Genomic DNA, 27,675 nt, shown 5'->3' on the forward strand with positions numbered 1-27,675 from the left:
GTCACAAAAGCTCTACAGGCAGAGGCCAAACAGAGCTGATGGTCAAAGACTACCATTCGATCTTTCCAAGACCATACCATGTCAAAGTTAATGGTGAATAAATACAAAAGAAATTTCTTTGCCAGAGCTAATGATAATGACAGACTGGTGTGTAATGTTTCAGAATGATTAGTTGTTTGGGTCTGTGGCACTGTTTGACTTCCCATTGGTTCTAAACATCACTGACTCCATGCTGTGGCATTTGAGGAACTCACCATTCCTACAGGAGTAGGTCATATAAAGGCTACGTCTTCTTCAATGTGTAAAATCCAGGTTGATGCCTTGCTGCTTTTATCTCTCGACAGTCAACTTTGGACCCAAAAGCGGCTAATTCAAAGAAAACTATGTTAATTACAAAGGTAGTTGATGGCATCTCTGAGAAACTCAAGAAACCTGGTCAAAATTGAAACAATGAATGGGCAATAACCAGAACATATATTACAGAAGAAGCCATTAGCATGTTGCAAATGGATTGTAGATACTTAGTTAGTTATGGGGCAGCATGAACCTGAATTTCTAGAGCAGTTATCATATGCTGTGCTCTGCAGAACTTTATACAGTGGAGAGGTTTTGTCCTGTAGGAGGGAGATGGTTCAGAGTATAGAGCTTCTATGGAGACAGATTCAGCAAGAGGAGGAGGTCAAGGTAAAGGAGGTTCAAATAAATGATGTGGGAAAGCCTCCACCAGTGGTGCATGTTACCACCTTCATTATCATAGGTTCACTCTTCTTCCTATACATCATCATTGTAACATGAAAATCCCACTTTCATCCCAGTACCATGCTTGCAGAAGAAGGAGGACCTTGATTATACTTCTCATGCAGTTTCTTGTAAGGCTCGATGCATTGACACTCATTCCAATGGCTGCAATTTTAGCCTATCTGTCTGTCCTTTCACACAAACTTCTCTCTACTTATGTGCCAACTGCCTATTCACCTTGGGTCTCACCCACTTGTGAATCTAATTTAAACCCCCCCCCCCAACTGCATTAACAAACCTCCCTGCCGGGATATTGGTTCCTCTCCAATGACACAAAATAATTGTTCAAGGCCATGGCCATGTCAACATATTATTAATTCCATCTGCTCATCTCCCAAGGGGCCCTATGTTTACTTTTAAGCACTTTTTTTCCATTTTATACAGTTATAAATATTTTTATTTTTACTATCTTTATAGTCTGTGCTGGTTTCCTGTCATAATCTATCTTTCCTTTCTTTATTGTTTGCTTAGTTTTTTTCTGTTGCTTTGTTACCATGGGGCAGTATGGCCAGAGTAGCGTTTAGAGCAACGCTGTTAAAGAATCAGTGACTGGAGTTCGAATTCCGTGCTCTCTGTAAGGATTTTGTACCTTCTCCCCATGTCTGCATGGGTTCCCTCTAGGCGTTCTGGGTTCTTCCCACTCTTCAAAAAAATGTAACGGGGTCATAGGTCAATTGAGTGAGTTTGGACGGCATGGGGTAGTGGGCTGATAGGGCCTGTTAACGTGCTGTATGCCTAAAATTATTTTTTAAATATTTTCCAGTTTTCTGGTTTGAATGTATGAGATTTTAATTTGATGCCTTCCTATATTTCCTGATGATCCTTCCTTCACTGTCAGCCATGGATAACGAAGCAAATAAAAGAAGGCATTAAATTAAAAGTTATTGCATACAAAGTGGCCACAAACGCTGAAATGTGTAAAATACCATTGGATTTTCCTCGGCACTAGCTCAAGGACATTTCATGCCTCTTTTAGCCTTCAGAGTCATTGTTTAAGTTTTTCTTGATTCATTTTCATTCCTCAACATCCTAAACCTTACATAGATTTCCTATTTCTTTTAAACTAAATTTGCAACATCATCCAATGTTCCTAAACCCTGTCATTCTTTTCTTTCTTTCTCACAAAATACGTTGGTCCTGAATTCTGACCAGCTGGCTACATACAAGACATGGATTGCCTAATTACAGCTGCTCCCCATCTACATCTGCCTAATAATATTGTAATTAAGTTCCTCCAAATTACTGTAGCACTTTCTTCCAAGGTCCAATATTATCTTATCCATAATATTCTTAAAATCTACGGAATAATAAATCATAAAAATCTGTAGATACCACGTTTGAAGTAAATTAATAAAATGCTGGAAAAACTCAGCAGGTCAGTGTCCTTTATGTAACAAAGGTAAAAATACATAACCGACGTTTCAAGCTTGATCCCTTCATCAAGGTATGAGAGAATGCTGACAGATGTCCTAACAAAAGATGGGGGTGTGTGGTAAAGGTAGGAGATGATAGATGGAGAAGGGAGGGAGGGGATAGCAGTGATCAGGGGGACATTGACCTGCTGAGCTTTTCCAGGATTTTGTGTTTTTATCACCTTCTTTGAAACTTTGACTGCCTGCCTCAGCTAATTCCCAATATCAGGTCTAGTATGACCCCCTTCACTGGCTGGACTATTGATATTAGGCACTTTCAAGCTGTCTTGTAAAATGGGGTTAACTGGGCAATTTGCCCAGTTAGTGCCCCACTCACAAGGCAGCTTGAAAGGATCCGATCTGGTCAGCGGGCTCCAAAATCAATTGGGTCCCTGCCCTACCTCAGAGGTGGCCATGAAACCCAGTTAAATTTACCTAGGACTCGTCCACCGGCGGCTTGAAAACGAAAATGGCTGATCCTGTTACTCCTGTCAGTGCTTGTGTATTGGCATTACAGTGAAACCCCGCTGAAGTGTCTACCATGATCGGGGGGAGAGAGGGGCCGCTTCCTTGGGTGAGAGTGCGGTTGCTGACATGGGGGGGAGGTTGCTGCCATGGTGGGATGGGGGAATTCCATGATTAGCGGGGGCAGAGGAGTTTCTGTGATTGGCAGAGGCAGAGGGGTTGCCACAATCGGCAGGGGCAGAGGGGTCGGCCGCTGCGGAGTGGGGTGGAGAGCGAATGACAGCTGGTGGGGGGATGAGGGAGACTGACCACCGATAGTTTGCATGATTTGTCACCTACTGCATCAGCACGGGTGGAATCCCCCTTAAATCGCCATGTTGGTGATTTACTGGGTCAATTTCCCCCCTCCCCCCTCCAACTTGGAAGGTGCTAGAAGCACCTTTAGTGCACTAATTGCACTTGAGTCTCTGGTGGACTACCCAGGTGCTGCAGCATAACAACTCCTACACCTGTATTATGTTTAAAGGCACCAAACAAATTCTGCCCCACCCAAGTCTTTGGCATGAATGAAATTCTATCAATATGGGGAAAATTAAAGTTGTCCAGTGCAGCAAGCCTATTGCTTTTACATCTTTCCATAATCTGACTGCATAACTGCTCAGTACTGCAGGCCTTTCATATAACCCCATCATAATAATTGCACATTTATTATTCCTTAACTCTACCCATATTGCATCACTGCATACATCCTCCAGGATATCCTTGCTAGTGCAGCTCTGACATTCTCCTGTCTTAGGAGTACAATCCCTACCTCTTCAGCATGTCTTTCTATCATGTTGAAAACATCTAAAACCTGCTGAGCTGCCAATCTTGTCCTTTTCTCAAATAAATATATGTAACAGCCATATCATACTAGCTGGACTAATCTATGTTCTAAGTTCATCTGTTTTATCTGTAATACTCCTTTCATTGAAATAAATACACTTCAACCTATCGGTCCAATTGTGTTCATTAACCAGATTTTATTTGTCCTTCGTGGCAGACCTACTTGACCTAACCTCTGCCTTCCCCTCAATCCCATCACTTGCTGACCTATCGTTCTGGTTTAGACCTCCCTCAATCTTACTCCACTTGCGGTATTATTAGAACACTGTTGGGGCAAGATAACCCAGATTGTAAAATCACTTATTTTGTTGTATCTTGTATTTTCATTTTAATGCATGTGTTTTACACTCTGCTGCATCCAATTCTTGAATTAATAAACTCAATATATTCTCTCCTAATTTATTTAGTCCATTCAGATTCACAGTTGCTGGGTTCTTGTGTAAAGCACTCTTCTCAACAAATTGTTCTTTTAAGTAATGACCTAATGTTACCCAGAGGACAAGCCTTTCAGAGGAACAAAGAGAATGCACAGCAATGCCATTTGTCCTTTTTTTGTGGAAAATAAATGTACTCTGACAATTCCTGACATCTGAATAATTGAACACAGTGCTGGTTTGACTAGATAACTAAGAAGCACAGTGGATAATAAGTCAGTGGCAATAGTAACATAATATTTATACTTTTCAGTCCTGCTTTTATGAAGTGTTTACCATTTGAGGTCTGTGTTGTGATAAAAGTAAATTGCCACCTAATTTTCACTTGGTAAGAAATGGTGTGTTGACAGAAAATTAATTTTTAAATGCATGTTTACCATTCTGAATCGCCCATCTTTAGTCAATTGCAAAAAGCACCATTACTTTTTGGGCAAAAAATCTGTTTAATTAGGTCTTCATTATGTCATAAATCATGACCAAGCCATTTGATTTATATACATCTTTGATTTAGAAAGGAAACATTCATATTTTATAGTGCAACATCTCCTCAGATACCAGGAAAAAAGCACATCCTTAGACATGTCTTCATGCCTTAATTTAGCTGTTCATGCTTGTTGAATTGGGTTTGCTGTCAGAAGCAGTGCAAAAAAGAGATAATCAAATTTTAACTGTGAATTAATGTTAAACCTGCAGAATGAAGCAGAGTCAAATTAAAGCAAGTGCAGTGTTTCATATATGTTAAGCAGCAGGCAATTAGTGCACTGAGAACAATATACACTACTGAAGTACTTGAGGAACTCAGCAAGTCATGCACTGAAGGTGGTGGGGAGGTTTCTGCTCTTTATTCCCCTCTTTATTTGTTCCCTTTCTGACTACGTAATATTTATATATGGTACCAATAACCTCACATGATTCAATGGTAACTTTCAGCCCATGAGTCCATGCCACCCAATTGACCTACAAACCCTGGTACAGTTTTTCAATGGGGGAAGGAAACTGGAGCCTCTGGGAAAACCTATGCAGACACAGGGAGAATGTACCAACTCCTTTCAGTCAGCGTGGAGTTCTAGATTTAATTTTCTTTGGCATTTTCAGTGGAAAATTAATATTGTTATACAATAACTTCATGATTAGATTAGATAGAACTTAATTGTCATTGTGCCAAGTAAAATATGAAGGTAATGAAATACATTTAGCATCCAATTAGAAGTTAAAAAATAGTGCTATATACAAATAACTACGTGCAAATAAAATCAAGTGCATTCAGCAAGCAAACAATTATTAAAGTACTGACAGTATAATGTGAAGGCAATACCACTCAGCGCTGTGATTTAAGGGTCAGCAGGGTCACAGCCTCAGGAAAAAGCTCCTCTTGAGCCCACTGGTCCGAGAGCGAAGGCTCCTGTAGTGCCTACCAGATGGAAGAAGAGTAAAAAGTCCATAGTTACTGTGAGATGCATCCTTAATAATACTCTTTGCTCTACCCAGACAGTATACCTGATAGATGTTCTCAATGGTAGGAAATTGGATGCCAATAATCTGTAGGACAGTTTTCACCACCTGCTTGTCTGATACAAGACAATTGTCATACCACACTGAGATGCCATAGGTAAGTGTGGTCTCAAAGGTACAGCGGTAAATATCCATCAATATCCCGGGAGAAAGATGTTCTTTCTTCATGTTCCGCATGAAATAAATGACACTCAGAGAATGGTTGAAAGAAAGATGCCATTTTAATAAAATTAACAATAAAGTGCTTCAAAATTAGCATTCTGGTAATTATTGTATTATATCAAAATTAGCAATCCATGGAGCACTTCCTTCTTATTTATTGTTTTATTAATAAAAGCCATGTTCAATAATAATGACTAATGTCATTAGATACCAATGTTTAGTCAGCAAACTCTCAGCCAAGTGGGCAGTAAAAATATTCTGACCTTGATTTGCTTTTGTGGACTTGTCTTGCTGGGAAGCTTATGGAAGTAAATTATTGGGAATTTCTTCATACGAACAAAGAGGATGTTAAAAGAAAATAAATTGCCTTGATTTTGTTTTTACTAATTATAATTAATGAAACATACAATTAGTTGTACAATTGTAAGACATATGCACATCAGTTAAACATGAACACATTCATAATTTTTTTAATTCATTTCTTTTTAATTTAGAAATACAGCATGGTACAGGCCCTTTCAGCCCATGAGTCCGTGCTACCCAATTGACCTACAAACCCTGGTACAGTTTTTGAATGGGGGAAGGAAACGGGAGCCTCTGGGGAAAACCCATGCAGACACACGGAAAATGTACCAACTCTTTTCAGTCAGCGTGGAATTTGAATCCTGGTTCCAATTGCTGGTGCTACAACTACATTACACTAATTGCCATGTTAACCGTACTGCCCCAAATGACCGATATGTAACAGTAATATCTCATTGTGGAGTATAGTAGCCACATATGTGACATAATGTACTCAGTGATCTGCCAGTTGACCAAAACAAATACAAGAATTACAGAGTCTGTTTATTATTTATGAATATTTAAAAATATTTGCATAATGCTATCTTCATGTTATATTATCATAGAAACAGAAACATAAAAGATAGGAGCAGGAGTAGGTCATTCAGCCCTTCGAGCCTGCTCCGCCATTCAACGAGATCATGGCTGATCTTAAAGTTCAGTACCCCGTCCCCGCCTTCTCTCCGTAACCTTTAATACCCTTATACTGAAGAAATATATCTAATTCCCTCTTAAATATATTTAATGAACCTGCCTCTACTGCCCTCTGTGGCAATGAATTTCACAGATTCACCACTCTCTGGGTAAAGAAATTCCTCCTCATCTCGGTCCTAAATGGTTTGCCTATTATCCTCAAACCATGGCCCCGGGTTCTGGATTTTCCCATCATTGGAAACATCCCATTTGCATCCATTCTGTCCAGTCCTGCCAGAATTTTATATGTCTCTATGAGATCCCCTCTCAATCTTCTAAACTCCAGCGAGTACAATCCCAATTTGCGCAATCTTTCCTCATAAGTCATTCCTGCCATTCCAGGTATCAGCCTGGTGAATCGCCTCTGCACTCCCTCCATTGCAAGAACATCCTTCCTTAGATAAGGTGACCAAAACTGCACACAATACTCCAGGTGTGGTCTCACCAAGGCCCTGTACAGCTGCAGTAAGGTATCCTTGTTCCTATACTCAAACCTTCTTGATATGAAGGCCAACATACCATTTGCCTTTTTAACCGCCTGCTGTACCTGCATGCTCGCCTTCAAAGACTGGTGTACAAGTACCCCTAGGTCTCTCTGTACTTCCCCATCTCTTAATCTATTGCCATTCAAATAGTAATCTGCCCTCCGGTTTGTATTACCAAAGTGGATAACCTCACATTTATCCACATTGTAGTACATTTGCCATATATCTGCCCAGTCCCTCAATTTATCCAAATCACACTGGAGCTTCCTGACCCCCTCTTCCGTGCACACAACCCCTCCTAGCTTAGTATCATCTGCAAATTTGTAGATATTACATCCAATCCCCTCATCCAGATCATTAATGTAAATTGTGAACAGCTGGGGTCCCAGTACAGATCCCTGTGGCACCCCACTGGTCACCGCCTGCTACTCAGAAAATGAGCCATTTATCCCAACTCTCTGTCTTCTACCTGCCAGCCAGTTCTCAATCCACATCAATACTTTTCTCCCAATCCCATGAGCCTTGATTTTGTAAGCCAGTCGTTTATGCGGGACCTTATCGAAGGCTTTTTGGAAGTCCAGGTACACCACATCCACTGGCTCTCCCCCATCTATTTTACCTGTCACCATCTCAAAGAATTCCAATAGATTTGTCAAGCACGATTTACCTTTTGTAAATCCATGTTGACTCTGTCCGATCCCTTCTCTGCTAGTCATATGCTCCGCTATTACATCCTTAATAATGGATTCCATCATTTTGCCCACTACTGATGTAAGGCTCACCGACCTATAATTCCCCACTTTTTCTCTACCCCCCTTTTTAAATAGAGGGGTAACATTAGCTACCCTCCAATCCATGGGTACTGATCCTGAGTCTATCGAGTTCTGGAAAATAATTCTTAAAGCATCTGCTATCTGAATGGCCACTTCCTTAAATACCCTAGGATGTAGATTATCAGGCCCTTGGGATTTATCTGCCTTCAATCCCATCAATTTCCCCATGTCCTTAGAGATACTGATTTCTTTTAGTTCCTCCCTTGCATTAGTCTCTATGTTTCCCAACATCCTTGGGAGGTTATTTGTATCCTCTCTTGTAAAAACAAAACTAAAGTTAGAATTTAATTGGTCTGCTGTTTCCTTATTCCCCATTATATATTCCCCTGATTCCGACTGCAAAGGACCTACTCTGGATTTCACCAATCTTTTCCTCTTGACATATTTATAAAAGCTTTTGCATTCGGTTTTTATATTTGCCGTAAGCTTACTTTTGTAATTTATTTTTGCTCTCTTGATTAATCCCTTTGTCCTCCTTTGGTGCATCTTGAACTGCTCCCAGTCTTCGGTTGTGGTACTTTTTTTGGCCAATTGATATGCTCTCTCTTTGGACATAATGCTGTCTCTAATTTCCCTTGTTATCCACGGTTGAGTATAAATGATTTTTGCAATTTCTCCATTAGATCTGTGAATGCTTTCCATTGTCTATCCACAGTCAACTCCCCCATAAACACCACCCAATCAATCTTACTCAACTCCCGTCTCATACCATCATAATTCCCTTTATTTAAATTCAGGACCATAGACTCGGTTTTAATTTCATCACTCTCCATGTCGAGTGAGAATTCGATCATATTGTGATTGCTCCTACCCAAAGGGCCTCGCACAACAAGATTGTTGATTAGCCCCGTTTCATTGCATAATACCCAATCTAAAATGGCCTGCTCCCGAGTTGGTTCCTCGACATATTGGTCTGGATAACCGTCCCGTAAACATTCAAGGAATTCCTCCTCCTCAGTATTTTTACCAATTTGACTAGTCCAATCTATATGCAAATTAAAGTCTCCCATGATGACAGCTGTTCCCTAATTGCACGCTTTTCTAATGTCTCTTTTCATGCCTTCCCTCACCTCTACACTACTATTTGGAAATTTTGAAAATTCTAGGTATTTTCATCAAGGTCCTTTACTAAAAGGATGTTGACTTGTATTGAATCCTATTTGAACAGTACCAGTTGCAAAAACAGTCAATCATCATTATGGTGCTTAAGGTGTAATATAGCAATAGATGACAGATTAGATAACTGGTACCTGAAATCATTTAAATAGTGTTCTCAGTATTTACTGGATTTTTCCAACTTGGTGCCATCATATTCTGCCACATATTTAAAGCTTTGTTGCAGTGTTATTTTTGTTTGGTTCTTCTAGCATTGTGTGACCGAAACCAGTCAGCACAAATGTCCAAGCTCTAATAAACCAGCAGGTAAGCAGCCATATTTCTTCACTGAAGCAAAAATTGGACTTTCATTGTTTCTACTTTCTCATAATTTATGTCAGTAACTTGACATGAAACAGACAAATCTCTCTTTTTCTCTCACTGCTGATTAGCTGAAGCAAATTGTCAATGCCATTCTCCGTCTGAATCAAGCTCTTAACTGCTGTAGGTATTATTTTGCACATAGAAATTAATCAGTTTATTTCAATGGCTATTAGTTGCCATTTCTGTAACAGCTGTTCATCTGCTTCAGACTTACAAAACTTATTTATCATTTATCTCAATTTACAATTGCTTTTAAGTGATAGTTTTATTTCGGACTATCTTGAAATTTCTACAAGGACTGACTGATGATGACCAGATGCTGTTACTGTCTGTAAATTTCTGGCTGTACCAGTAGTCACAATAATGTCAATGTGGATATCAGTATCTCTATAAATATCTGTAAAAATACTTTTACCTGGATATTGTTCCTTCAAATGAGAACAAAGCTACTTAAACTGCTATCTCTTACCTTAAAAATCACTATTTTTCAGACAAAGGACTCTGAGGGAAATATCATATAATGAATAAGCTGAATGGAAATGAAAAGCTGGGCTTATATTTAATGGCAAATCGAGAGAGAAGGACAAGGACAAAAAGCTATCAACTTTTTGATGTCGGGCAGTTTTTTTTTAGACGGGGCAATTACTAACTAGAAAAGACTTCTAGGTAGAGCAATAATAAAGTAAAAATTCCTGGAATTGCTCAAAAAACTGATGGGTTTCTTTTCATTTCAGTTGATGTTTTCTATTCTAACATAAGTTTCATTTAAAATTGAATCTGGACATTGAATTTATATAAAAACGGTTGAGTTCTTAAATGTTCAGTTTGTTTTCAGTTATAATTTGAACTAGTTATCTGGGCTACTAAACAAAAAATGATTTTTAGAATGAATTTGGTATCATCCAAATAATTGAAAGTCAGTCTGACATTCCTGGTCAGCACCACATCTCTTGGTGGCCTCACTTGGGCTTTAGGGGGCATATATTTGTGTACCATGAATCATAAATCTGAAAGATAATCCCAATAGACAAACTCCAGAGTGCAAATGAAAATCAATAAACTGCAGGTGTTTTATTCCAGAGTGTTAATGTTTGTGCACTCAGAAAACAATGGGCATATCTGGCTGGATTTGACCCAGTTTTTTTTACCCTTTTGATCACAAAAGATCAAATTGTTTTCATCATTAAACTGCCAAAGGCTTCACAAGATGTTGGGGGAGCAAGAATGCACAGCCTTCATTTTGATATTTGGACTTGTTATGTCCAATCATGACATATTCCACCACAAAATCAATAGCACTCTCTTAGCAGTAAGAACTTATACCATTTATAATTAAGCATGCCATGGATATATTTTTTGAGGACCTACCAGAAATCTGAATTACATGAGTTTCCATTTGAGCAACACTAATTAAAGGATTACCCCTTGCCCACTAGTTCAAGGATCATCCCCATTTTTCCATTATCAGGAATGTAACTGCTTTTTAGCCACCAAAAAACATGTAGAGATATTCTATTTGATTCCCCGTGCAACTAAAATTCACTGTTCCACTAAATGAATGGCATCCTATGGATTCACTCATGCAAACAAGCTTCAAATGGAAGAGAAGTACACAAGAATTTTAAAGAAACAATTTGATAAAAATTCACTATAAACTGCATTAATCACTTAAATAGACTGATATTCTGATGTGCATTTTCCACTAATACTCTGCAGAGGTGTAACATTGAATTAGTACCCCATAAAAATGTGTTTAAATTCCACCAGCAAGCCCTGATGTCAATAATGCAGGATTTCCCAATGCATACATTGTGCAAAACATGAAGACTTAGGAGCTACCAAATGAATATTTTGGCCGATTTTGTATTTTAAGAAAGAATATTAGTATGGTATGGGACTTGCTCTGCTGAAGATGTTTTTTAAAACTACATAAAGCAGTAAATACAACTCAAGATATAACACAAACTCCCCTCTGTTGCATATATTGCCTAATGCCGAGAAATGTAACCATATTCTGAAAGACCCATCACTCCATAGACAAACTTTCTTCTACCTCCTCCCATTGGGGAGAAGACTTAAAAGTGTGAAAGCATGCACCAATGGGCTTAAAGACAGTTTCTTCCCCACAGGCGTCAGGCTCTGGGATGAATCCCATATCTGTGCTATCATGCGACCTTTGCTTCATATTAATTGACATTCCTTTTCATTGTAATCCTATACTCTGTAAATTGTGTTCTTTACATAGCTGCCTGAATTTTGTTGGACTGTTTGCTGAACAACCTTTCTCACTAGGTATTTTGTGAGAAATAAACTAAAACAAAACTTATGACCAATTCTCATAATGTTCATATCGTGGAAAAGATAGGGAAGGGGGGAAATTATTCAAAAGTGCAGCTTTGGGATTATAGACAAAGCCAGATCAGCTGTGGGGGCAGAAATTTCATTTCACTGATATAGATCTTGACATCCTAAAACAGGATGGCCAAGCCATTTTTGGTTGTGGGCCACATACAGAAAAATATAAGGAGTCACAGGCCAAGCAATATTAAGCCCGGAAGTTTTCAACCAATTTCATGGCAATAAAGACGGTAATTGTTTCTATTTATTTATTTAATTATGCAGTGGAATCTAGTGTTGAAACTGAGAAGTGCAAGTACATACAGTGCAAATCCTTTTGTTAGAGACCATGTTCTAACAGGCTACCTAAAATGGGCAATGACTCTTGGCCCATAGTTTGGCCGCCCCTCTGCTAAACAAATCAGAGATGGGGATAGTATGTGGGCCCTTGGGGAACTAATGAGAGGTCTGCATGCTTGGGGTGACATTAAGAACTGGAAGGAAACACCAGTGGACAGAATGTACACTCCTAGAATTGAGCTTCTCATTCATCTGGACCTGACCGATCCTATGTTTTGTTCTGAGGCAATGTTGCTGTCAACACTGAAAGCGTATCATTAACAAACATTAAAACACACCCAGCAATATGCTTAACATTCTGTTGCAGAAAACATTTGCACAAACTGCAGAATACATCAATTGCAGTGATCTCTGCTATTTTCATCATCTGGAGAACATGGGAACTGGTGATCATTTGCTCAGTCACCATGGAAACAGTGACTACTAAACCATTGCAAAATCATTAGTGACAATGGTGTGTATTATGTAATCTTCTCTCGATTCCTCCATGGACTCCCTTAGGTGTAACAGATGGATACGTTTCTCTTCCCTATTCTCCACTCCCCATGATCTACCTCTTGTGTCTTTATTACAACAACTGCAAATCCTGCCATGGGAGAATCTACTTAATGTGTGAATTATGAATTTCCTCATGGAAACTCACTCTGCTGCCATTAAAGCTCTGAATACAAATGTTCAAAGAAGCTTTGTGATATTGCTTCCAGGAGATTCCACTTCCAGGAGATTGTCTGAACAAATGATACTCTGCACTAGGGCAAGAGGAAATGGATTCACAGAGGGTAAGTATCATATTGACATAATTCAGCCTCAGAGACCAAAAGGGTTACCTCCACAGTAAGAACTACTCAGCATGAATGTAAATGGAAGTAAGAGTTTTGCTACCTTTGAAAATCAACCTCTGGATGCTTTGCTCCTCAAGCAGGTTAATCAAGATGAATGTCATTCTTAAGTTCAAGGGAGTATCATTCTCAAAAATCCCTTGTGGGAAAGGCTTCCTTGGCCAGTGTCCTTTTTGCCTTCATTACTTGATTGATTTCCTATGTCAGGGCAGTCTTACCTTGGGATTCTGTCCCCTGCTTCAAGTTGTTCTGAATAACCAGTGTTGCGATGACCACTTTGTCCATTTTTGAGGAAGAACAAATAATTTCCCATCTGCAGTATTCAAGATTTACCTGAATTCCTACTGCATCAAAGTTCTAAATGGCTGACTCAATGAGCTCACCCCATCCCCCTCCCCCCATTCACTCCTAAAGTGTTTGCATGCATTTAGTATATCTTTGAATAATCCAGATCGAGTGCTTGCTGTTTGCCCTTCTGATCGATTTCCTGTGCTTGGCTTCAGAGTGATAATTACATGAAGCAATTTTGCATATAGGAAACTGGCTGTTAACTGCACAAAAATGTTGGAGGAATTCACCAGGTCTCAGCGCTCATAGATCTGCATGAGAAATGACGTCACTCCACTGCATTCTGCAGTTTTTGTGCATGTGTATATAATGCACAATGGATTTTGTTAGGTCCTTTACACATTTAGCGATTGGTTTTGTGCTGCAATTCAATTGCATGAAAAAAATATCAAGACTACTATTTCACAAATATGCTTTTAAAACATTTTCTGATTTCTTATTGTCACTGCAAAATATGACTGCATTCATTCTGGCATCCTCATAATTCCTTAAATTTCCTCAATAGGATATTTATTATTATTTAATCATCAGCTGTAACCCTAGTGGGGAGATTGATGGAACATAACCACACTTGTATTGCAGTGTTTTCACTTTGCACACCCACTCAAACCATCATATCAATTCTCTTCCACAAAAGCAGAATAATAAAGAAATCAAGAGGTATGAAATACATATACAACCAAATGAAACAATGTTTCTCCAGACCATGGTGCACAAAACACACACACAATAAACAGCACATAATAATACATAAATCGATAATTTAAAATATATATAAATATTTTGGAAAGATTTACTTGAATACAGTTTACTGTTCATCACTCTCCAAGCCTGCGGGAAGAAACTATTTCCCAGCCTGGCAGTCCTGATTTTGATGCTCCTGTACCTCCTTGTTATGGTAGTGGGCCAAAGATACAGTGTGTTGGATGGAAAGGGTCTTCTATAATACTTTGAGCCCTATTTAAGCAGTGCCTTGGTAAATATCATCAATAGAGGAAAGGGAGAATTTCCACTCTCTGGGAAAAGCAGTTCCTCCTCATCTCTGCCCTAAATCTACTACTTTCATTTTTGAAGTTATGTCCCTTAATTCTTGTCTCACCTATAAGTCGTAACAACTTACCTACCTCTATCTTATCTATGCCTTTCAAAATTTTATATGTTTTTATAAGATCCCCTCTCATTCTTCCGAATTCTAGTGAGTACCATCCCAGACGACTCGATCTCTCCTCATAGGCTTACCCCCTCATCTCAAGAATCAACCTGGTAGCTGCAAAGCATTGGACTAGAAGTCAATACAGAAGATCATCAAAATGGCCGTGCAGTTGTAGGTCAGCCACGTGAACAAAAGTGGGCTGAACATGTGGTGATATGTAATTACACCACTAAATCACCAGGGGTCATCCTGGTGACCTTGTATATAAAGCAGTCCAGAGCTACAGTCTAGCCTTCCAAATTCGTCTTGCAGAGAGACAAGACCTCTGAGTGTACATATTAGTTTATTAAAGCTGTCTTATACTCGCACTGCTGGTGTGGTTATTGTCAGTACAGAACTCACAGACCTGAGGTATGCCAGTAAGTAATGGAACTTGAGATTTTGCTATTAACTCAACTGATTGTGGTCTTTCAGTCAAGATGTTCAGAATCCAGCAAAGACAGTTTATCCCTCAATCTCTGAGGTATGATTGCATGGAAACTAAGCTGAAGTCAATGAACAGAAGCCTGGCATATGAGATGGGTCAGACGGTCAAGGCTATAGCATCATTTGTAGACTGGTTTGGACAGTAGGCAAAATGGATCAGGTCTCATGTCGTTGGAACGTGTGATTCAATGTATCTCTCAAAGCACTTCATGATCAGAGATTTCAGTACCACAGGGCAGAAGTCCAGTTACCATCAATCTCTTGGGCACCAGGATGATGGTGGCATCCTTGAATACTGAGGACAATGGACTGTGCAGTGAGATGTCGAAGATATTTGTTAGCACTTCCACCAGCTGGGTCGCACAGTCCTACAGCAGCGTGACCATGTATGTTGTCTGTTCCTGCTGCTTTACCTGGGTTCAACTGGATAAGATCCTCTTCACAGCTGCTGCTTTTCAGGAGGAGGCAAGGCTTTCTTTGATGTCACATTATTTTTTTGATAAAACTGTGCATCGAAGGTATTCAACCTGTCAGGAAGGGAGTCATAATTGTCAATGACTCACAGGGTTGATTTATAGTCAGTTATGGTTTGAATACCCTGCCACATTGTGATGCCAGTGTCTCAATTCCCTGTGTGTACCCATCACCACACAATGTCAATATTACTATTGAGGAATTCATCTCTTCAGTGTATATTACACTTCCATTGTGTGAAGGAGATAAATTAATAACCCAAAATTCTATCATTTAATCCATCTTTTCCCAGATCCATTCCAGACAAAAGGAATCTTCAGTGAGATTTCTATGAAAGAACATTTCACAGACTGAATATTGTAGCTTGCTCTTGATAATGCTGATTTTTAAATTTAAACAAAATGTTGTTTTCAAGTCTAAATTTGGAATTATTTGCAACAACTCAATATAAACCTGGATTTCCTTTTCCCTGTTTATCTTCAAATAAAGTCATTGACTGGTTAAAGTAGCAGAGATGAACTTATATGTTAACTTAGCTTATACTCATTTCTAAATTATAGATTTTATGTATATGTTGATAAAAATTATTCATTTCCAACAAAATGACAAACCATTTTGGAATGTTTTGTTTTGTCAAAGAATTTTTTCTCATTTTGTCTCTAGGTCAAGGATAACTTCCTCCCACTCCAGATTTGTGGCTTCTGAGGTGACTAATGAGGTTAATGTTGGACTTGAGAATCCTGCCACAGGTGAGCTCGATGTTAATTATGGGAAATAATGCATCATTTGGCTGGGATCAGTGTGTTCTTGATGATGAGACTCAAGATTCTTTCTGCTAATCCAAATGATCTCTTGTGGCGGCCCTTCGCAGCTCCCCCACAGGGCTTCACAAAATGAAGGATGAACGTGACAATCCAGCAGGCTGCATGAGGCCCGCAGTGCTGCCCTCCAATTGGCCACAACCAAAAGAGCTTAACTGGCCTATCAGGGAAAAAGGATCACAAACGCACCAACCAGTGCTGAGAGGGTTTTGACCACACCCCTCAGCTTGAGAATAAAAGCAGGGCTGTGAGCCCAATAAAGCACAGTGTTAAGTACACTCAACTGAGTTCATGTCATTCTTTCTGGGAACAGTGTGTTCTTTCTGAGCTAACTTGCATGCAGCTATAACCTCTCCTGTGCTATAGGCTTTGCAGTGCCATAGCTTGTAGCAGCTAGCTACAGCCTCTCCATTTTGTAGGTCAGGGATTCTCATGAGTCAGTGAGGGTGTTCCAATTTTTCAGGAAGGCCTTGAGAACTTCTTAAATTGTTTTCTGTATTTTGGTAAATCTCGAGGGATGATGTTGGGATCTGAATAGAATCAGTGTTTGGGCATTCTGATGTCAGAAATAGAATAATAGTCTATCCAACAGATTATAAACAACTTATCAGTTGTTTTCAACCCTATGGCACTGATTATAAAGTTTGACATGTTCTTAAATTCATCAGTAGGCTCTGTATAACTTGAGTCTCAGTGCTGAGGATTTTATTTGGGACAGAAAGTTGATGTTGGCTTGCTTATCATGAGAGTGGATTTGGAATATTTTGTGCATTGATGGTTGTCTGTAGCTTAGAAATATGCAGGAAAGGTTGGATAACAGCTGCACAATGGATAGAGAATGTTGAAGCATATCTGAGGTTTTGAACCTCGAACAATTTTTTCCTCACCTGAACAAAGGCTGTGCTTGGGCTCTGGAGGGATGACCATTTTTATTTTTGATGTCTGCCTTCATTGCAAGCTGGTTCCGGAGATCTGGAGAATGAATTTCACCTTAAATCATTCATGCCTTGGTGGTAATGCTAAATCTCAGAATTATGAAAAATTTGCAACATAGAATTTCCGGGGATTTATAGTAGATTCCAGATTTGTAATAAGGGATGCGGGTCAGGTCATAACACAATAAAATAGAATATTCTTTGTAATATATAGCTTTTAAATCCTTATAAATTTCCTTTTTATTTTTCTAACTTATTTCACTTTTTACTCTTAATTCTGTTCAACTGTAAATTCAATAGTTAATTTTAGTTTCTGTTTCTTTTATGACATTTCCAATTTCTACTCTATCTATGCCGCACAATTTTGATCGCTGAATCACTGACACTTATTTCCATTCTGTAGTTAATAACCCACTGGAGCAACATTTCATCCTTGCATTTGAAATGTTTAAGTGTTTTTACTTATAGTACAGAAGTTCCCATTGTCAATTAATTTGGATAATGCCAATGCACTAAGGTGCTCAAATTCATCCAAAGACACATGCTGGGTTTAATATTATAAACTTATAATGGGAGTGAAATCCAATTTAATTTTACAATTCTATCACTCTGCTATTGTCTGCCAAATGATTCCATTGGTGCGTTCTTGTTTCTCGAAGTTGAAATGTTGCCAAAGATTTCCTGGTGGAGCCCAATTAATGCACTTTGGTCTCTAATTTGTTTTCACATGTGATGAAGATCAGAAGAAAATTATCCACTTCCACCATTGTTCACTATACCCTTAGGACTGGCTTCTCAAATTCGAGGTGCAGCTATACCATTTTGGTGGGTGTGTGTGGGTGTGTGTGTGTGTGTGTGTGTGTGTGTGTGTGTGTGTGTGTGTGTGTGTGTGTGTGTGTGTGTGTGTGTGTGTGTGTGTGTGTGTGTGTGTGTGTGTGTGTGTGTGTGTGTGTGTGTGTGTGTACCTATAACATTTTTAATGTCACACAAATAATCACAGCAATGAACACTTTCTCTTTTCCACTTATCAGTTGTTTTCAACCCTATGGCACTGATTATAAAGTTTGAAATTTTCTTAAATTCATCAGTAGGGTATGATTTTGTATAGATTTCTAATATTGTCAAAAAATGAAATGAAATTGGATGATAAGCTATTTCTTTGCATTTTGCTTTTGAAAAATATTTTTCTTTATGTATATGTGCTTGAAGATCTGCATGTCTAGGTACAAGAACAGTTTCTATCTAACAGCTATCAAAATTTTGAACCTCTCCTTGTTACACTAATCATGGAGTGCTCTGACGCCACAATAGGACTGTCTGCACTATTTCAAGTTACTTTTTGTTTTTCACTTTGGTATCTTTTGAATTTATTATCTCTTTGTAATTTTGTATGTGTATGTAGAGTAAAACCCCTGTTATCCAAAATTCAAGCAACCGGCAAAAGAAATTTGCAAGATAAATAGGTAAAAAATACAGAAGTATAAAATGGGTGCTCCTCGGAATTAGTTCGACAATCCAAGCAGTTTCAAGCAACTGGAAAATTCACTACCAATCCCATAGGATTTAACTGTGCTATCATGGTTCTTGTTTTCATTATGAACAGAATCAAAGATCTTCAATAACCAAATGCAAAGGACTTTTTATATATATAATTAAAATAAAACAGACAAGCTCAAGCCTAAATAGCATCAACGGCAAAAGATCAGTTTGCAGCAAGAACACAACCAAATCCTTCATGACATGACAGGTTACGCATAGGAAGTGCTGATGTTTTTATTGTAAATGCAGAAATCTAGAATCATAGCACACTGCCCCACTGAATCCACACTAATCATCAAACTCCCTTTTCCACTAATCCTTCATTAATCTCAATTTATTTTCCTCATGTTCCATCACCACTTTCCATCAATTCCACCAGATCTAATTTGCCTACCATCTTGCATGTCTTTGTGATGTGACAGTGGCTCTGGCAGCTGTGCCATTGTGATGCTTCATCCTTAGTGATATACACAGGAGCAGACAGGCAAATTTACTGAAAAAAAAACCTAATTATTTGCACACAACAAATGAGTTAGAAATATATTGAATTCTATTTGTATATTTTGGTTAAAGTCGTTGATTTTCCATTCAGTGGAGAACATTTCCTGCCAGCAGGGCAGGGCCGGCCCATTGAATTAGCATGGTGTTGGAACTGTTCATCCTTGGCCACCTTGTTGGTTCTGTGGTAAGATAAAGTAGATCCTGAGTGAGGGAGAAGAATGGTCGATCTGCTATTTGGTGTCAGTTGGAAGCACTTTATTTTTCCTTTGAGACCCACATCAAAATCAGAAGATATCAGAATTTATTTTCATGAACACGTGTCCTGTTGCTTTGCAACAGCATCACCAGAATTGCAATAAATTACATTTTTAAAATAGTGCAAAGAAGGGAAAAATGCGTTAGAGTCTGTGGTTCATTGATCATTCAGAAATCTGAGGGGAAGAAGCTGTTTTTGTAACTTTTCGGGTTCCAGTTCCTCCTTCCTGATGGTAGCAGTGAGAAGACAGCATGGCCTGGGTGGTGAGCATCCTTGAGGATAGAAGCTGCTTTCTTGAGACACTGCCTTTTGTAGATGGAGTGGAGACTGATGCCCACAATGGAACTGGCCAAGTTCACAACTCTCTGTAGTCTTTTTTTTACTGTCTGGTATGCATTGGCACCTCAATGCCAGACAGTGATGCAGCCAGTCAGAATACTCTCCTTGGTACACCTGTAGAAATTTGAAAGTCTTTGTTTGATGCTTTACCAAATCTCCTCAAACTGGTGGTGAGCCTTCTTCATGATTGCATTGATATGGAGGCCCCGCGGTAAGTATTCAGAGATGTTGCCATTCAGGAATTTGTTCCTTAAACTTTTCCACTGTTGAGCTCTCGATGAGGACTGGTTTGCATTTTCCTCATTTCACCCTCCTGAAATCCACAGTCACTTCCTTACGTTGAGGACAAAGTTGTGGTTGTGACACCACTCAACCAGCTGATCTATCTCACTCCTGCACACTTCCTCATTGCTGACGTGATTCTCCTGACGACTGTGGTGTCATCACCAAATTTATAGATGGTATTTCTGGGGAAGGGTGTTGCCCCATGTTTGTTTATTCGTGCCCCAAGAAATCAATAGTGTCCAGGCCAAATTGACACTTCGCATGGTTAATTGTCAAATTGAATTCACTCCACGGGTTGCACAATTGTCGCAGGTGGGCAATGTTGTCTTTGCGGCTGGTGATGAGGATATTGTCCAAATAGATGAACACAAATGGGAGGTCCTGACCCACTGTGTCCATCAGCCGCTGAAAAGTTTATGCCACATTCTTTAGACCGAAGGGCATGCGGATAAATTCAAACAAGAAAAAGCGGGTTGTGATTGCAGTCATGGGGCCATCCTGGGGTTGAACTGGGATATAGTAGTACCCCCAGATGAGGTCCACCTTGGAGAACAACCATGCCCCATGAAGATTGGCAGCAAAGTCTTTGATGTGTGGCACGGGGTATCTGTTGGGCGTGGTGGCCACGTTGAGGTGGCAGTAGTCACCCCATGATCTCTGTCCCCCTGCTAATTTGGGCACCATGTGGAGGGGAGAGGCCCAGGGACTGTCAGAGCATTGCGCAATCCCCAGCTCCTCCATTTTCTTAAGCTCCTCCCTCGCAAGGCTGAGTTTTTCAGGAGGGAGCCAGCGTGCCCTGGAATGGAGTGGGAGGCCCACAGTCAGAAGTCAGAATGTGGTGCCTTACCCTTTGCTTTGGCTCAGCTCAAGTCGGGAAAGCCCGAAAGTGCTCCAGAGGCTTCCGTAGGAAATCTACATCCCTTGCTGCTGTGTCTTGATCGAGAGCGCTCACAACAAAGAAGTAGTGGGTGTCGTCAGCAGTGATATGTCAAAGCTGGAACTGAGACTCGGCCTGCTCGAACCACACATGGGGCTGCAACATCCAAAACGTTGGGATCCTGAGTGAAACCGTGTGAATGGCTGCTGGCCCTGTCTGGTCCGTCATTTTTGGGTCCAACTGCCGGTTGGACCTGGCGAGTTCACCAATATAGTGTTTGCACTATGTGGATGTGGGGAAGAATGACACGTACACCAAGGCCTTGAAGTTGAGACTGGTTTATTGCACTGGGCGTGACATTTATATGGGTCCCAGGTGCTGACGTCAACGTACCGCATCATCGGAGCGCCAGCCTGGAATTGGCCACAGTTCACTCTCTTCCCACCATGCTGGAGGTCACCTGGGATGATGGCCGGTGTCACCCCTAGGTCCACTTCGGCCATTTTGTGGGACGGTCCGTGTCTCCATGCGTGGGCCACTACAGTTTCCTAATTCCTATTTTCAGATGTGCATGGGGGGGATGCAATAACAATCACAATTTTACTAACCACTCTCCTAATTCATATTTTCATTATATTACCTGGTTCTCTCTGGATGCTTCCTGAATTCAACCCCAGTAAATGTTACTATAGGTATAAAGCAGCAAATCTGCTTTACATGGACTATAGCAGCAAGTTACCAATAGCCCTATCTATCAAGGCTGCACAGAATGACAAGGTACAATTTCAATTCGCTGGCACTTTCATTTGTCTAAATCTTGAGATGCTCAGTTTCTTTATGATGCCACAGTCTTGATTCCGTCACACAAAAGGGTTGTGAATAGTCCAATTTGGAGAAAATGATTGATAATCCCCTGGTCATTTCTTTTTGTGGAGATGGCACTACCTTCTTTTCACTATCTTTTTGCCATTCCCTCAATGCTGATTGCCCTTTGGATATTGTCAAGCACTTCCAAATGACACCGTTTTCTTCAATCTGATTTCAGTAAGTGGGAGATTTCATTGTCTTTACAATGAACTGGAGAATATTCTTTCAATTTGACAACCTTTCAGATAATCTGAGGCTAAGTATGTTTGATCACAGTTGCAATATTTTTCTTTGAAATTTGAGCCTTTAAAATTCTGCAGCATAAATTATAATCTGTTTATAAATTGCATGTAAATATAACTCAAGCTTATTTATGCTCAGTTTTGATACATTTATATGTCTGCTCTATACATATTTTCTCATATGCAGTAAAATATCTGTAATCTTGCATTCAAGCAACCGGCAGCCTCAAGTAACCAGCAAAATATGGACTGGAGTCATGTGATGGAGTAGTGGGTGGCCGAGTGGAACCAGCCCTCTCCAGAGAAAAGAAAAAAAGTTTGAAATAACAGAGCTCAATAAACATAAAATACAGGAAGAGAAAGATAAAGTTACAGAGACAGAAGATGGCCCCCAAAAGAGAAAAAAGTAAGAATAACAGAGAAAAGGGAAGAAGGAAAATCACTGGAGAAGAAAGAAGAAGGCCTTACCTGCACGTCGGAGCAGAGAGCCACCGTGGAGAGGATCAGCTGATCTCCGATGTTGGTGAGTCCCCAGAGGAGCAGTGTCCTCCTGTAATGGAGGATTTAGACCAGCTGATGAAAGAAGGGATGCAGTTGCATCAGAAGACCATCTAAATTCCATCATTGGGCCCTAGACCAGTTGAGGCCAAGAGATGCAGTTGTTTTTTGTTGATCGCAGACTGTCAGGAGACCTTGAAGATAATTAAATCATTTGTTCAAAGAGATAAGATCTGAAGTAAACAACTTTTGGGTAATATAAGCCATGGTCCCACTGCTGAAGTTTGAGACTCTCCAAGAAGTGGCAACATCTCTCAGCAAGAAGAAGAACTTCAAGATTCCAAACCAACGTCCCGGTCCGGGGAGGTGGAGAAGCTGCTACCGGTGCCTAGACAATCTACTACAAGTGTGCAGTTGTCGCCTCGCTTTGGCAGTTGGAACCAGTCCAGGCATTGATAAGTATAATTGGGAGGGCTTGCATATTGTAGTGTGAATTTAGCTTTAGATTTAGTAATAAAGACTTGTATAAACTGAACTGCTCTTGGTGTGTGTGTCTATTTTCTTTCGGTAGCTTGAACACTGTGGCCAATCTAAAACTAACCAAGTGAGAGTTACAGGTTTACCCAAGACACCTCCCAACCAGCGGACTTCAAAAATGGCTCTCAGAGCCAAGAAGAGGTGCGCAACTGCGCATGCATGAAGAGTTGCGCTTGCGCAGTGCGCAAGTGAAAGAAAAGGTTAACGCCGGCGGGAGGGGGACTCAGCTGAGGAGCAGCCAGCTGAGAGACCCCCAGTAACCCATTAGCGTTTGGCTGGGGGAAGTAAACAAGAAAGAAGGAAAGAAGAGTGGTGAGAAAGAGAATGAAGGGCTGGAAGAGGGTAAACGGCAACGGGGAGACCGGCAGGGGGACGACCTGCGGCAGGAGGCCCAGATTCAGGTCGGCCTGCAGCAGGGGGCCCAGCCGCGGGTCGACCTGTAGCAGGAGGCCCAACAGCAGGAGACACAGCAGCTGGAGGCCTAGCATGGATACAGAAGCAGCTCACCAGAGAAGGATGAAGATACACAGAAGAGAAGAAGAGGACACAGACATAGATACAGACACAGAAGAGGAGGAGGAAGAAGACCAAGAATTTCAAAGGGAAGAAGAAGGTAAAACAGAAGGACAAAATTTAGATAAAGCCTTTTTTGAAGAACGCATGAAGCCATTAAAAGAATGGCTATCATTAGAATTTAGTTCAATCAAAAGAAAAATGAAAATAGCTGAAGACAGAATGCAAAGCTTAGAGTTGGTCATGACTGAAATAGGGAAAAGAGTAGAAAATGTGGAGGAATGAGAAGCTACTGTAGAAATGGAGATAAATGATTTAAGAGGGAAGTTGGAAGAGAGCGAAAAAAAATTAAAGAGATACAAGATTTATTGTCACAAAAATTTGACATATGGGAAAACTACAGTAGGCGAAACAACATAAAAATAGTGGGCCTGAAAGAAGGCAAAGAAGGGTCAGATATGAAGGAATTTATAAAAGGATGGATCCCAAAGGTGCTGGGAACGACAGATTCACATGAAGAAATAGAAATCGAAAGGGCGCATAGAGCACTAGTACTGAAACCGCCACCACATCAAAAACTGAGATCCATATTGGTAAAACCCTTAAGATATACGACAAGAGAAAAGATACTGGACCAGGCAAGAAAGAAGGTTAGAGAAGACAATAAGCCGTTGGAATATAAGGGACAAAAAATACTTTTTTACCCGGACATAAGCTTCGAACTTTTAAAGAAGAGGAAGGAATTCAACACTGTAAAAACAATCTTATGGAAGAAAGGTTATAACTTTATATTAAGAAATCCAGCAGTACTCAAAGTATTTATTCCTGGGGAATGGAATAGACTTTTCTTGGACCCAAAGAAAGCCCAAGAACTTGCTGAACATTTGCAGGACAGGAGAAGAGAGGAGGAAGACTGGCAAGAAAATATACAAAAATATGTAAAAATATAAAGTAAAGATAATGTATATATAAAGATTTAAAGATGGATAAGAGAAGGGGAAGAATGGGGAAAAAAGAGAGCTTTGTTATATGTATAGGAAAATAGTGTTCTCTAGGGGGGGCTGGCGGGGAGAATAATGGTCATTGTGAAATCGGTTGACGCTTGCGAGTAAGTTCGCAAACCAAATGGAAAGGGGAGTTGTGGTTGCCGTCAAGGGACAAGGGGCAATCCAAGGAGGGGAGGTTCATTTGGGGTTAAAGGGTTATTGCTTGTGGGGATTGTTGGGGTATTTCATGTCTTAAGTGCGTTGTCATTTATTGAGATTAAAAAGGAACATTTAAAAAACAGTAATGGAAAAAAAGGGATGGAGGTGGTGAAGAGGCAGAAAAGAAGTGAAAATAAAGATATAAGATGGCCATGCTGGACCATATGACTATAAACATTAATGGAATATATAACCAAGTTTAAGTGTATCCCATTGGGAAAAAAAATCACATATAATTTAAAAGACAAAGTTACAATGTTTGAAAAAACCTGGGAACCATATATGGAACATAACAGAAAGAGCAGGCCTCAGACCACCAGCACCTAAAATGATAAGAAGATAAACACGATCAGATTTAATGTGTATAAGTAAATGATAATCTTTTTTGTTTGTATTCCTTTTGTATAAATATATTGTTTTATTGTATTTTATATGTTCAATATTTACTGTTTTTGGAGGGGGGTTGAAAGGGGGAAGGGAGGGATGGGGAAAAAAGAGAAAATGTCACTGTGAATATTTAAAGAGATGCATCTGTAAATATATTGGTTGATATGGTTCATAGTGTGATAAATAAAGAATTACAAAAAAAAAGCAACCAGCAAAATATTTGTGGAAAATAAATCAGTAAAATATATGGAAGTTTAAAATTGGCAAACCCCCAGCAGTTAGTCCAACAATCATGTAACACACAATTTCAAGCAACTGGTCAATACACTTATCTGTCACCTGTTAATCCCCATAGGTGCCAGATACTGGGGGTTTTCTGTACTATCTCCTTTATTTTGGGCTCAATTTGTCAATTTGGAATGCAACATAGTTCATGTCTCCCACAGACAACTTGTTGGGAAGCAGTTTCTTCACCATAATCATAATAATGTTTCTTAATTTTCAATTATTAATCTGCACTGGTCAGGTTGTTTTCACAGCTAATCTTACAATATAAATAAAATATGTGAAAACATCATTAAAATAATTAAATTCACAACCATTAAGAAAAATAATTTCTGAAGCAATATCCTGACTCAATGTCCTGAGTTTTAGCTCAGACAACATATTACTATCGGAGAAACAAGGATTGACAATTTTAATGTGATTTTTCTACCCTAGTTTAATCCTACTGTGTCTTTCAGTGGTTCTCAGGGATTTAAAATGTTGGAACCATGGGAAAAATGGTGAACATACTGAAGAGGCAGGTAGGAATTGGCTGTTTATCATTTTGGTAATCATAGTTAAGCACATCATCTGTGCTGGCTCCTATAGATGATCGGTATTGATACCTCGTCCAGGTTCTGGAGTGAGATCTCAATTAGCAATTTACTCACTTGAGGAATGAAGGACTCAGTCATCTTCTTCAGCCAGTTCTCTTTATTCAATATACAGGCTGGGGGAAGTCCATCACCTTCATAGAAGATCATGGAACTTCCTAAACATACAAATGCATGGGTTTATATGCTCGAAAAATGTTGACCAATCACTTTGCAGTCTCCTCCTATGTGGCAAACATTATCCCATCAGTATTAAGCGATGCAATGTGAGTCATCACACTGTGGACAAATCACAGAGACTTATCCCCCTCTGTTATTTTTACAGATCAGTTCCCTTAATTCTTGTAAGTCACATGATTTCAGAGAAATCATTTGCTGCCAGGCAACAAATGTCCAGGCCCCACCCCACCTTGTCCTTGGGTATCTGCAACCATTGCACCATAAATATTAATCAAGCTGAATTAATGTATTATTATTTTTGTTAAATAATTAAGGTGTTAATGTATTTGAGATATTAATCAACATCAATATGAACTAGAAAGATGTTTTCTTCCACATTCCACACTTGTTCACAATATACAAACTGGTAAGTGTTGTAGAGGAGAGGATCAAATGTATGTGATAGTACAGATTCTATCACCAATGTGTATATGTACAGATGGTACACCTCACTGACAAAAGGCAAAGGAGGAAAAACCCAACACCCAACCCCAACCAACCATTTTTCCCCTGCAGCCGCTGCAACCGTGTCTGCCTGTCCCGCATCGGACTTGTCAGCCACAAACGAGCCTGCAGCTGACGTGGACTTTTACTCCCTCCATACATCTTCGTCCGCGAAGCCAAGCCAAAGAAAGACAGATGGTAGTGTAGGATGACTGTGATTGGCTGAGAGTGTAGCCAGACCTACTGGCAGGCCTTAAAGGATTGCTCCTAGCCAGACCAGGTCATTCTGGTCGACCTACTTGTGATAATGCTCCAGTCTTTTAGTTAATAAAACAACAAGTCTTTGGTTCTTTCGATGCGCATTACAATGTAGCACATCTAAGTTTGCCCTTTCTTGCAGTGAAAAAGCCCGACTGTAAAGGCGGAGATTCTCCACTTTTATTTTACCTCCATGAATGCCCCCTGGGTGGCTTCAAGGCACTGACTGCAATCCCTCTCTGGAAAGGATCATTGGTGGAGCGCTGCGCTCCGCTGCTTCGCATGAATGTAATGCTGCTGTAAGGTGCTGGCTATGGGCGGCCTGATGACGTTGTGATGACATCGTCACCCGTGACCCATCTCCCTTCTCCCTCCATGTCCCCCTCAGGGCATGGGCAGCCGGCGGGAGCTGTCAGGATAGGGACTGTTAGAACAGGGGCGGCCAGCAGGGCAGACAGGCAAGAGCAGCCAGCAGGGGCTGTCAAGGCAGGAGCTGTCAGTGCAGGGGTGGCCAGAGTGGGTCATCAGGGCAGGGGTGGCCAACGAGGGCAGTCAAGGCAAGAGCAGCTGGTGGAGA

The 27,675-nt window shown here is 40.1% G+C and overlaps 2 long non-coding RNA genes across 5 annotated transcripts in view; one reads left to right on the forward strand and one right to left on the reverse strand.

Annotated features, from left to right (window-relative positions):
- The window catches only part of LOC138759852 (uncharacterized), a 49,554-nt gene extending 34,005 nt beyond the window's left edge, over positions 1 to 15,549 (reverse strand). For 2 of the 3 annotated variants that reach the window (XR_011355149.1, XR_011355150.1), the window contains exons 1-3: positions 15,437 to 15,549; positions 5,289 to 5,405; positions 255 to 366 (exon numbers count right to left, since the gene is read on the reverse strand). This is a non-coding gene — a long non-coding RNA (uncharacterized lncRNA). The remainder of the gene's footprint in view (positions 1 to 254; positions 367 to 5,288; positions 5,406 to 15,436) is intronic. The other variant, XR_011355151.1, reaches the window with a different exon arrangement.
- Positions 15,550 to 15,602: 53 nt separating this feature from the next.
- On the forward strand, positions 15,603 to 16,596 carry LOC138759853 (uncharacterized). Of its 2 annotated transcripts, none has more exons than XR_011355153.1 (3): positions 15,603 to 15,655; positions 16,161 to 16,246; positions 16,369 to 16,596. It is a non-coding gene; the product is annotated as an uncharacterized lncRNA (long non-coding RNA). The 2 variants fall into 2 exon arrangements; XR_011355152.1 differs by lacking the exon at positions 15,603 to 15,655 and adding an exon at positions 15,664 to 15,816.
- The last annotated feature ends 11,079 nt before the right edge of the window (positions 16,597 to 27,675 follow it).

This window comes from Narcine bancroftii, chromosome 4 (genome assembly GCF_036971445.1).
Source record: "Narcine bancroftii isolate sNarBan1 chromosome 4, sNarBan1.hap1, whole genome shotgun sequence".
Classification (NCBI taxonomy): Eukaryota; Metazoa; Chordata; class Chondrichthyes; order Torpediniformes; family Narcinidae; genus Narcine; species Narcine bancroftii.